This window comes from Electrona antarctica, assembly GCF_951216825.1.
Source record: "Electrona antarctica genome assembly, chromosome: 9".
NCBI classification, from domain to species: Eukaryota; Metazoa; Chordata; class Actinopteri; order Myctophiformes; family Myctophidae; genus Electrona; species Electrona antarctica.
The window spans coordinates 26,214,968-26,223,286 of record NC_136790.1 but is presented as its reverse complement, the minus strand read 5'-3'; the positions used below and the strand labels follow the sequence as shown (position 1 = coordinate 26,223,286).

At 43.4% G+C, this 8,319-nt stretch overlaps 1 protein-coding gene across 1 annotated transcript in view; it reads left to right on the top strand.

Moving 5' to 3' along the window:
• Positions 1–8,319, top strand: part of zbtb40 (zinc finger and BTB domain containing 40) — a gene marked incomplete at its 5' end in the record, with an annotated part of 48,833 nt that overhangs the window by 2,751 nt on the left and 37,763 nt on the right. The gene's annotated exons all lie outside the window — the stretch shown is intronic.

Here is an 8,319-nt window from a genome sequence, read left to right as displayed (position 1 = left end):
TTCAGATTTTACGGGGGGCAGTTTCGAATTGCAGCCGTCCGTAGGTGCCCTTTGAAAGCGGTTTTGAAGGAGTCAAGGGATTCGCATGTCTTAATGACCGTTGGTACTCGTTCCACATTTTGGTGGCATAGGAGAGAAATTAATTTAGTCCCTTGTTTGTGCCAAATCTGGGTTGCACATGGTTTGTTGAACTCCCTCTGGTGCATGTACAGGTACGTGGGTATCTTGGTGGTGTATCGAATCTTGTGGACCAGACCCATTGCAAGATGCTGTACTCTGTCGTCAACCCGGGCCGAGCCATTCCAGCCTGTCAAAGTGGGCAGGGGTGAGGTGGGTTCGGGGAGTGAGGCCAAGTAGTAGCCTGACCAGTTTGTTTTGGGAAGTGATGGAGATAGCTCTTGATAATAACAAACAAATTGTGCAGTGAGATACTTTAGAATAACCCTCTGGGAGCACGCTATCTCTGCGCGTCCTTTAGTTGGTGATTTTTAAGAACGGACAAAGGTATTAAGGATTTAACATGTATTTAATCAAATTGCATAAAGTTAAAGTATTACAGATTGAATAATAGAATGAAATGTATTACATGAGATCTCATGGGCGTTGGATGACTTTCCCTTGCATATTTTAAGTACAATCACCAAGTGGCAGTTCGTGAAGTCTGCGCCCCGGGTCAATACTATCCCTGCCCATTTATACATTAATATGATCGGTGAGTTTCAGATGACGATTTTCTGTATGTTCCACTCGATACTTCTGCTTTTCCTCGAGGTTATGCGGTGGTCAGCTTAGTCAGAGCCTGTAGGATAAAGCATAAACCTCCCATGCACCATATAGAAATATGGAACGTTGCAAAAATGCCGAGAGGCCTTTTGACCTCTCCTGTGGTACTTCCTTTTTTCTTGTTTAACATCATAGTGACAATTTTAGATTTCTATCAACCCTCCCATATCATATGATCGGTAAATGCTGTTTTTTGGGAAAACACAGTTACGGGAAAATGGGCGTACAGTGTATTCGTCATCCTTTGGTCATATAGATTAAAGGTTAAACATGGGTGAATCAAGATCATGATATATTCAAAATGTATAATAAATTTGTATTTAATCACATTATGCCTTTAAATAAATGGCTCTTTATTTAACATTAATGATTTAAATAATAATATGATCAACTGGGTATAATAATTGGATCTCTTTAACCAATAAACCAACAGAAGTCTGGAGCCTTGTTTTAAGGGCCTTTGAGGTGCTGTGGTACCAATTGCATTGCACTACTATGCATTCACCTCTTAACACTTTGAGGGCTTTAAATTAATATATAAAATATACCGAGGCTGCCGAGATTGTTTAATTACCTTTGGAGAATACGCCGAAGTATTTGCACCTTTGATCCATGAAAATCCCCCTGGAAATAGTTCCATGGCTTGTCCGAAAATATCCGATCCGGAACAACAACAAGCAGTGAAAGCTGCTGGAGTGCAGTTGAAACTACCGTTCACTTGCATTGAAGTGTTCTGTTCACCTCCACCATCTGTTCTCTCCCGTCCAGGTAGGATTGCATCTAGCTCACTGATGTGCTATCAAAACCGATTGCTTGGTGTGGTTTACAGTGTCGAAAGCCTTTTGGAGGTCTAGCATGACCATGCCACAGTATTTGATGTGGTCGCTCAAGGAGGCATGTGTCTGTGTAGTGGGATGTTCTGAAGCCTGATTGGAATTCGTACATTAGTACGCTAGCCCCTCCTATATTCAGCTATTAGTGTAGATTTTCGTCTTACACAAACATTAAATTCCCATTGACAATGAATGGAGAATTTACGTCATATGTGGACGAGCAAATCGGTTATCTTCGTCCTACATATATAATATATATAATATTCAGTTTTACGTGATTTCTCACAAGAGACTGACACACATTATGAGTTTTTTATTTGGCATTTCCCTTTTACCTGCAAACTTGTCATGTCATGTCATGGAACAACTTGAAGCTGAACTCGAACTACTGTAGAACATTAAGATAACCATAACTGTGAGAAATGGGTAGCATAAGTACAAGTATATGTGGAATCTGGAAATCATAATTCTATCCATAATGTGTGCTACTGTGCTCATCTTGGCTCATCATGTGGAGGTGTCTGTAGGGTGTCTGTGACTGTCTTCCACTTCAGGTTCCCACACCCGATCCCATGTGGTGAGGGCTTTGCCATTTGCTATGTGCCTTCCTGTGGCTATTTTGTATGACAAAAGGAGTTTGTTGACATGAAGGAACAGACTGATTGATCAAAGGGTCTCTAACTAACTATCTAGGGGTGGCCAGTGGCCAGCTGTCTGGAGCTATGTGTATTGTAAACTGCTAAACATGTCTTCAGGGGAACAGTGAACACGCCTCTATTCTCACCTCTTGTCTGTGGAAATTGTACTTAAACCATGAGATTTCCATGTAACCAGTTCAGTCAGTCTGGCCAGTCACTACCTGGTGGTGGCTGGTCAAGGCCAGCCAGGCCTATGCTATGCTATGCTGTGTACTCCGAAATAAAACATCTCTGAGGAACAACATCACTCTGCTGTCTGCTGCGTCTCACAATTATCTCCGCTCTCCCGTTTTGGTTAAGTAATTCGTGGTGTTTCGTGTCCATAAGATACGACATGTGGTGCTTCGAAACCGGTGTCTTTGGTGCGTTCCAGCGCCAGACAGGAAGAATCAGCGGCTTTTTTGTGATCTGGTGCTTATGAACATGTTATCCTAGATTTGAGTAACAACAGGGAAATTATCCTCCTAATGATGTAACTTACTGTAAATGAAAATCATTTATGTCGAGTTGTGTAATCTTGAATGTCTGTGTTTGAAAACCATGTTGGGGGAAATTCTGTACTGTAATGCTGTTATTCTGGTGTCTTGAATGTATTTTTAAGCTGAGGATCAAGGGGGGTGGTAACTGGTAAGAATTATGGTTCCATATTTTTTTATATGACATATATGTCATAAGGGGGGTTATATGGAATCTGGAAATCATAATTCTATCCATAATGTGTGCTACTGTGCTCATCTTGGCTCATCATGTGGAGGTGTCTGTAGGGTGTCTGTGACTGTCTTCCACTTCAGGTTCCCACACCCGATCCCATGTGGTGAGGGCTTTGCCATTTGCTATGTGCCTTCCTGTGGCTATTTTGTATGACAAAAGGAGTTTGTTGACATGAAGGAACAGACTGATTGATCAAAGGGTCTCTAACTAACTATCTAGGGGTGGCCAGTGGCCAGCTGTCTGGAGCTATGTGTATTGTAAACTGCTAAACATGTCTTCAGGGGAACAGTGAACACGCCTCTATTCTCACCTCTTGTCTGTGGAAATTGTACTTAAACCATGAGATTTCCATGTAACCAGTTCAGTCAGTCTGGCCAGTCACTACCTGGTGGTGGCTGGTCAAGGCCAGCCAGGCCTATGCTATGCTGTGTACTCCGAAATAAAACATCTCTGAGGAACAACATCACTCTGCTGTCTGCTGCGTCTCACAATTATCTCCGCTCTCCCGTTTTGGTTAAGTAATTCGTGGTGTTTCGTGTCCATAAGATACGACATGTGGTGCTTCGAAACCGGTGTCTTTGGTGCGTTCCAGCGCCAGACAGGAAGAATCAGCGGCTTTTTTGTGATCTGGTGCTTATGAACATGTTATCCTAGATTTGAGTAACAACAGGGAAATTATCCTCCTAATGATGTAACTTACTGTAAATGAAAATCATTTATGTCGAGTTGTGTAATCTTGAATGTCTGTGTTTGAAAACCATGTTGGGGGAAATTCTGTACTGTAATGCTGTTATTCTGGTGTCTTGAATGTATTTTTAAGCTGAGGATCAAGGGGGGTGGTAACTGGTAAGAATTATGGTTCCATATTTTTTTATATGACATATATGTCATAAGGGGGGTTATATGGAATCTGGAAATCATAATTCTATCCATAATGTGTGCTACTGTGCTCATCTTGGCTCATCATGTGGAGGTGTCTGTAGGGTGTCTGTGACTGTCTTCCACTTCAGGTTCCCACACCCGATCCCATGTGGTGAGGGCTTTGCCATTTGCTATGTGCCTTCCTGTGGCTATTTTGTATGACAAAAGGAGTTTGTTGACATGAAGGAACAGACTGATTGATCAAAGGGTCTCTAACTAACTATCTAGGGGTGGCCAGTGGCCAGCTGTCTGGAGCTATGTGTATTGTAAACTGCTAAACATGTCTTCAGGGGAACAGTGAACACGCCTCTATTCTCACCTCTTGTCTGTGGAAATTGTACTTAAACCATGAGATTTCCATGTAACCAGTTCAGTCAGTCTGGCCAGTCACTACCTGGTGGTGGCTGGTCAAGGCCAGCCAGGCCTATGCTATGCTGTGTACTCCGAAATAAAACATCTCTGAGGAACAACATCACTCTGCTGTCTGCTGCGTCTCACAATTATCTCCGCTCTCCCGTTTTGGTTAAGTAATTCGTGGTGTTTCGTGTCCATAAGATACGACATATACACTCCCTGGACATGACCCTGTCCCAATCCAACCCTTGATGCTGAGTGCCAAGCAGGGTCACAAGCACCGGGTCCCATTTTTCAGAGTCTTTGGTATGACTCAGCTGGGGATTGAACCCAAGGGGCCAGTGAGGCTATTCAACGTTGAAGCTCTCCTCCCTAGTGGTAGGAGGAGGGACTACAGGCGGACCCGTGGATTCATGACCGGGAAACCCCGTGCAGCTGGGCTTTAACATTGAGCGCTCGGTTGCACTTCCGCATTTGACCACCAAAATTTGGTGGTCAAATGCGGAAGTAGACGTTCTGAGACGGTACTTCCGGCAGTCTTCCGGGTGCTTCAAAACGCCACTGAGCAACTTCCACTGACATGAATAGCTGGGGGGGCGGAGCTTCGCGCCAGTTCAGTCTCTATCCTTTTATATACTCTATGATTGAACCCCATCCTCCCAGTTTCAGGGCATACACTCTAACTAACCACAAGGCCACTGAGCTGATTCTAATGTAGGTTACCCCTAAAATAACTGGTCATCCTCCTGTATGTCCCTGCATGTCCCATTCCCTCTTTTTGACCTCTCCATTCTTAAATGACACATGCACTGTGTATCATATTGTTTTTTATTATAATATACATACAAAGTACTCAAACCAATAACTCAATCAATATAAAATCTCAAGAATATAACATAGAATTTTGCATTAGCATCCTGACATTTATTTGAAATAAATGTATTGTGTTGGATTGATTTAAAAAACAAGTAAAAAGTAAAAACAAAAAGTCACAATTCTGACTTCATTTTTCTTCTTCTTCTTGTAATTGTGATTTTATAGCTAAGCATTCTGCATTCCCTTCTTATAGACAAAAGCACCAGAGATCAAATCATACTCAACAGCATGCAAATGGACAAATGAATAAAGCAAAACAGATGTTCTGCCTAAAAACATGTCAGACATACACATGTCAACTCAGCTGTCAACTTAATTAAATTAACAATTACGTCACAAATTCAACCTGCTTTGGCCTGCTGGGCTTACACATAGGTGAGTGTTTAGACATGGGTAAATTGTCTTTTATGGCAGTGACAGCATCTGGTTTTATCTCCCGTTCCTTGGGTCCAGTTCTCCGCCGCTCAGCAAACCCTTTTCTACACTCAGAACCACTCCTTCTGTTCTCAGACACATGTCGCCAACTTTCTGTTCGGCCTCTTCTCTGCTCTGAGCCACTCCTCCTCAAACCCTCCAAATTCCCTTCTGCCGAAAGGTCTCTCCCAGCCCTGGCACATGAGTCTGGAGCAGTGGAAGGAGGCATTGTGGTAGCACCATGTACAGGGTTGCGTATATTCCCCAAAGCTTGCATATGTTTCAGGTGGCTGCTGCCCCTCACAGGGCTGCTGAACCTTTGAACACGGAATACTGAGCCGTTGTCTGATGAGTGCATACGGCTCTCACTGTAGCTCCTCTTGGGGTGGGGCAAGGGATTCCTGCGGTCTCGCACAGGACTCATTCCGGACAGACGGCTGTGGCCATAGGCAGAGCGGCAACACGAAATGCTGCAGGAGGAATAGCGTAGGCGGCAGAGCGTGCAGGCACAGCCAGAGAGAAGGGCAGAGTGGCTGTCCAACGATGAAAGGAATGTGAGTGGGAAGGCGCGCTGACACTGTAGGATGCTCTTGGGAGAGCTGAGACGAGAGGAGGCAGCGTTGTGGGACCTGTGGCAAACAGGTAGCACGTCTGCCAAGCTGGACGTCCCACTCTCCTCCTGCATCGTCCGGACCTGAAGCCACTCCAGCCGCAGCAGCCTCTCCAGGTAACGCTCCAAAGGGCCCACGGGCCTGGGTCGAGGGACTCCTCTGCCCTCCATGTTGTAAAACACAGCCAGCTGACTGAGACTCCAGGAATTAAAGGGTGGTGGTAGGAAGTCTGGGAAATTAAACTTGCCATGACTCTGTCCTCTGGGTGTCTGGATGTGTGAGGAGAGGTCATCAGGGCCAATGACCTCTGGCCTCAGGCTGAGCTGCGGAGGAACACGGGCAGAAGGGGGCAAGGGTTGTCGCTCTAACTCTGACAGATCACGGTCACTGGCATCTTCTCTGTTGTGGCTACTTGCAATCGCATCCTCCTGGTCTGGTGACTGGTTCTCCAGTAAAGCTGGACTTGAGGATGACGGGAGATGGCTGGTTCTATTCTTTCTGGAACCTGGAGCCTCCTGGTTTCTGTAGAGACGGCGCTGAGAGGCCTGCTGAACTTTAGGCTCCCTTTTGTCTCCTGCAGAGGTCACCATACGGGACTCTGATGACTCTGGTGTTGCCTGAGCACTATAGAATCAAGAACAGTTTTATTTGTCACTTTGTCAGCAGTGAAATGTTGGTGGTTCTTCTTTCTGAAGAACCTTGTAAACATAATAATACACTACAACAGCAAAACAAAAAGTATGCATAATAAAAAAATACAAAATAAAAATGTGGATATCCAATGTGGAAATACTGGATCATGCAATAAAGGTTGTGGTCCTATACTGGTAATGGTGAAATGAAGTGCTGGTTATACTATTGGTAGAAGTATACATGATTCTAGCCCTCCTTTCCCTCTCATCCACCTTCCAATCACCCTTCACCCCGCAAATTGGGGTCTTGTCTTAGGTACAATAGCTTATCTAAAAATGTGCATGTATAGGGCCTACAATGTGCAGATACAATATCTTATCATAACAGTGTCAAAACGTGCACAAACAGAGGCATAAATGATCCTGTATCTATCAAGATAAAAGGGACAAATTAATCTGACTTATCCAGACAGACACCACCAGAATGACATAAATTATATATTATATTTCCCAACACAATAACAATATCTGGTTAATATCTGACCTGAGTTGCGGGATATTGCATTTAGGTTTAGGTTTGTGCCGTGACTGCCATCTTCTTTGCTGGAGCCGCTGCAGATGTAGAGTAGGAAAGAAACATAATGTTTTAAATAAGTGTTTAAAAGCTCTATATATTCTGATAATTATTTGTATAGAACAGGGGCCCTCAGACAGGGGGTCCTCCAAATCTTTGTGTGAGGATTCTGAGGGGAGTGAGGGGAAGATTAGCCAAAAATAGCTGATCTGCAAAAACATCTGATAATTTTGGCAAAGAGGTTTGGTGTAGAGGGAGAGTTTACTATTGAGGCTTTAAGTGGTTGAATGTCTGAAAATACACTTTAACATGAATTGAAGATAATGTGTAAAAAACAAACAAAACAAAAAACATACAACATTGATGATAGTGCTGTCAAACAAGTCTATGAAGCTATGAAATCTATGAAAACTCAGACCTGTCTGAAGTGAGTGGTGCAACAGCGCCCCCTGTTGGTACCCTAAACGGACATACAGATACATATAGTACAGGGACAGACATTGCTGGGCCTTGGAGTGGCTGCAGTGCTGCACACCACTCAACATTTTTAATCTGGGTTGAAAAACGTTGAAGACCCCTGGTGTTTGTCACAGGGGTATAGCTGTCTACAAAAAAATAAATCAGCAGACAAATTTTGAAGTGGAGCACTGCAAAATGGAAGATGATAAATTGGTTCTCTCCTGCATGATTGGATGAAACCAAAATATATATTTTCCAAGCATTTAGTTTAAACCGAAAAATATCAATATGAACTACAAAAGCATTGTAGCCTACTGTATCAGTAAACATATAGGCTACATGATGTAGCCTATAGTCTATATTTTAATTATTCGTGATCAGCATTCAGGACTTTTATGGTTTGGTATTATTTTGGTTCATTAAATGCATTTTTCTTGTGTTGCACTTACTTTG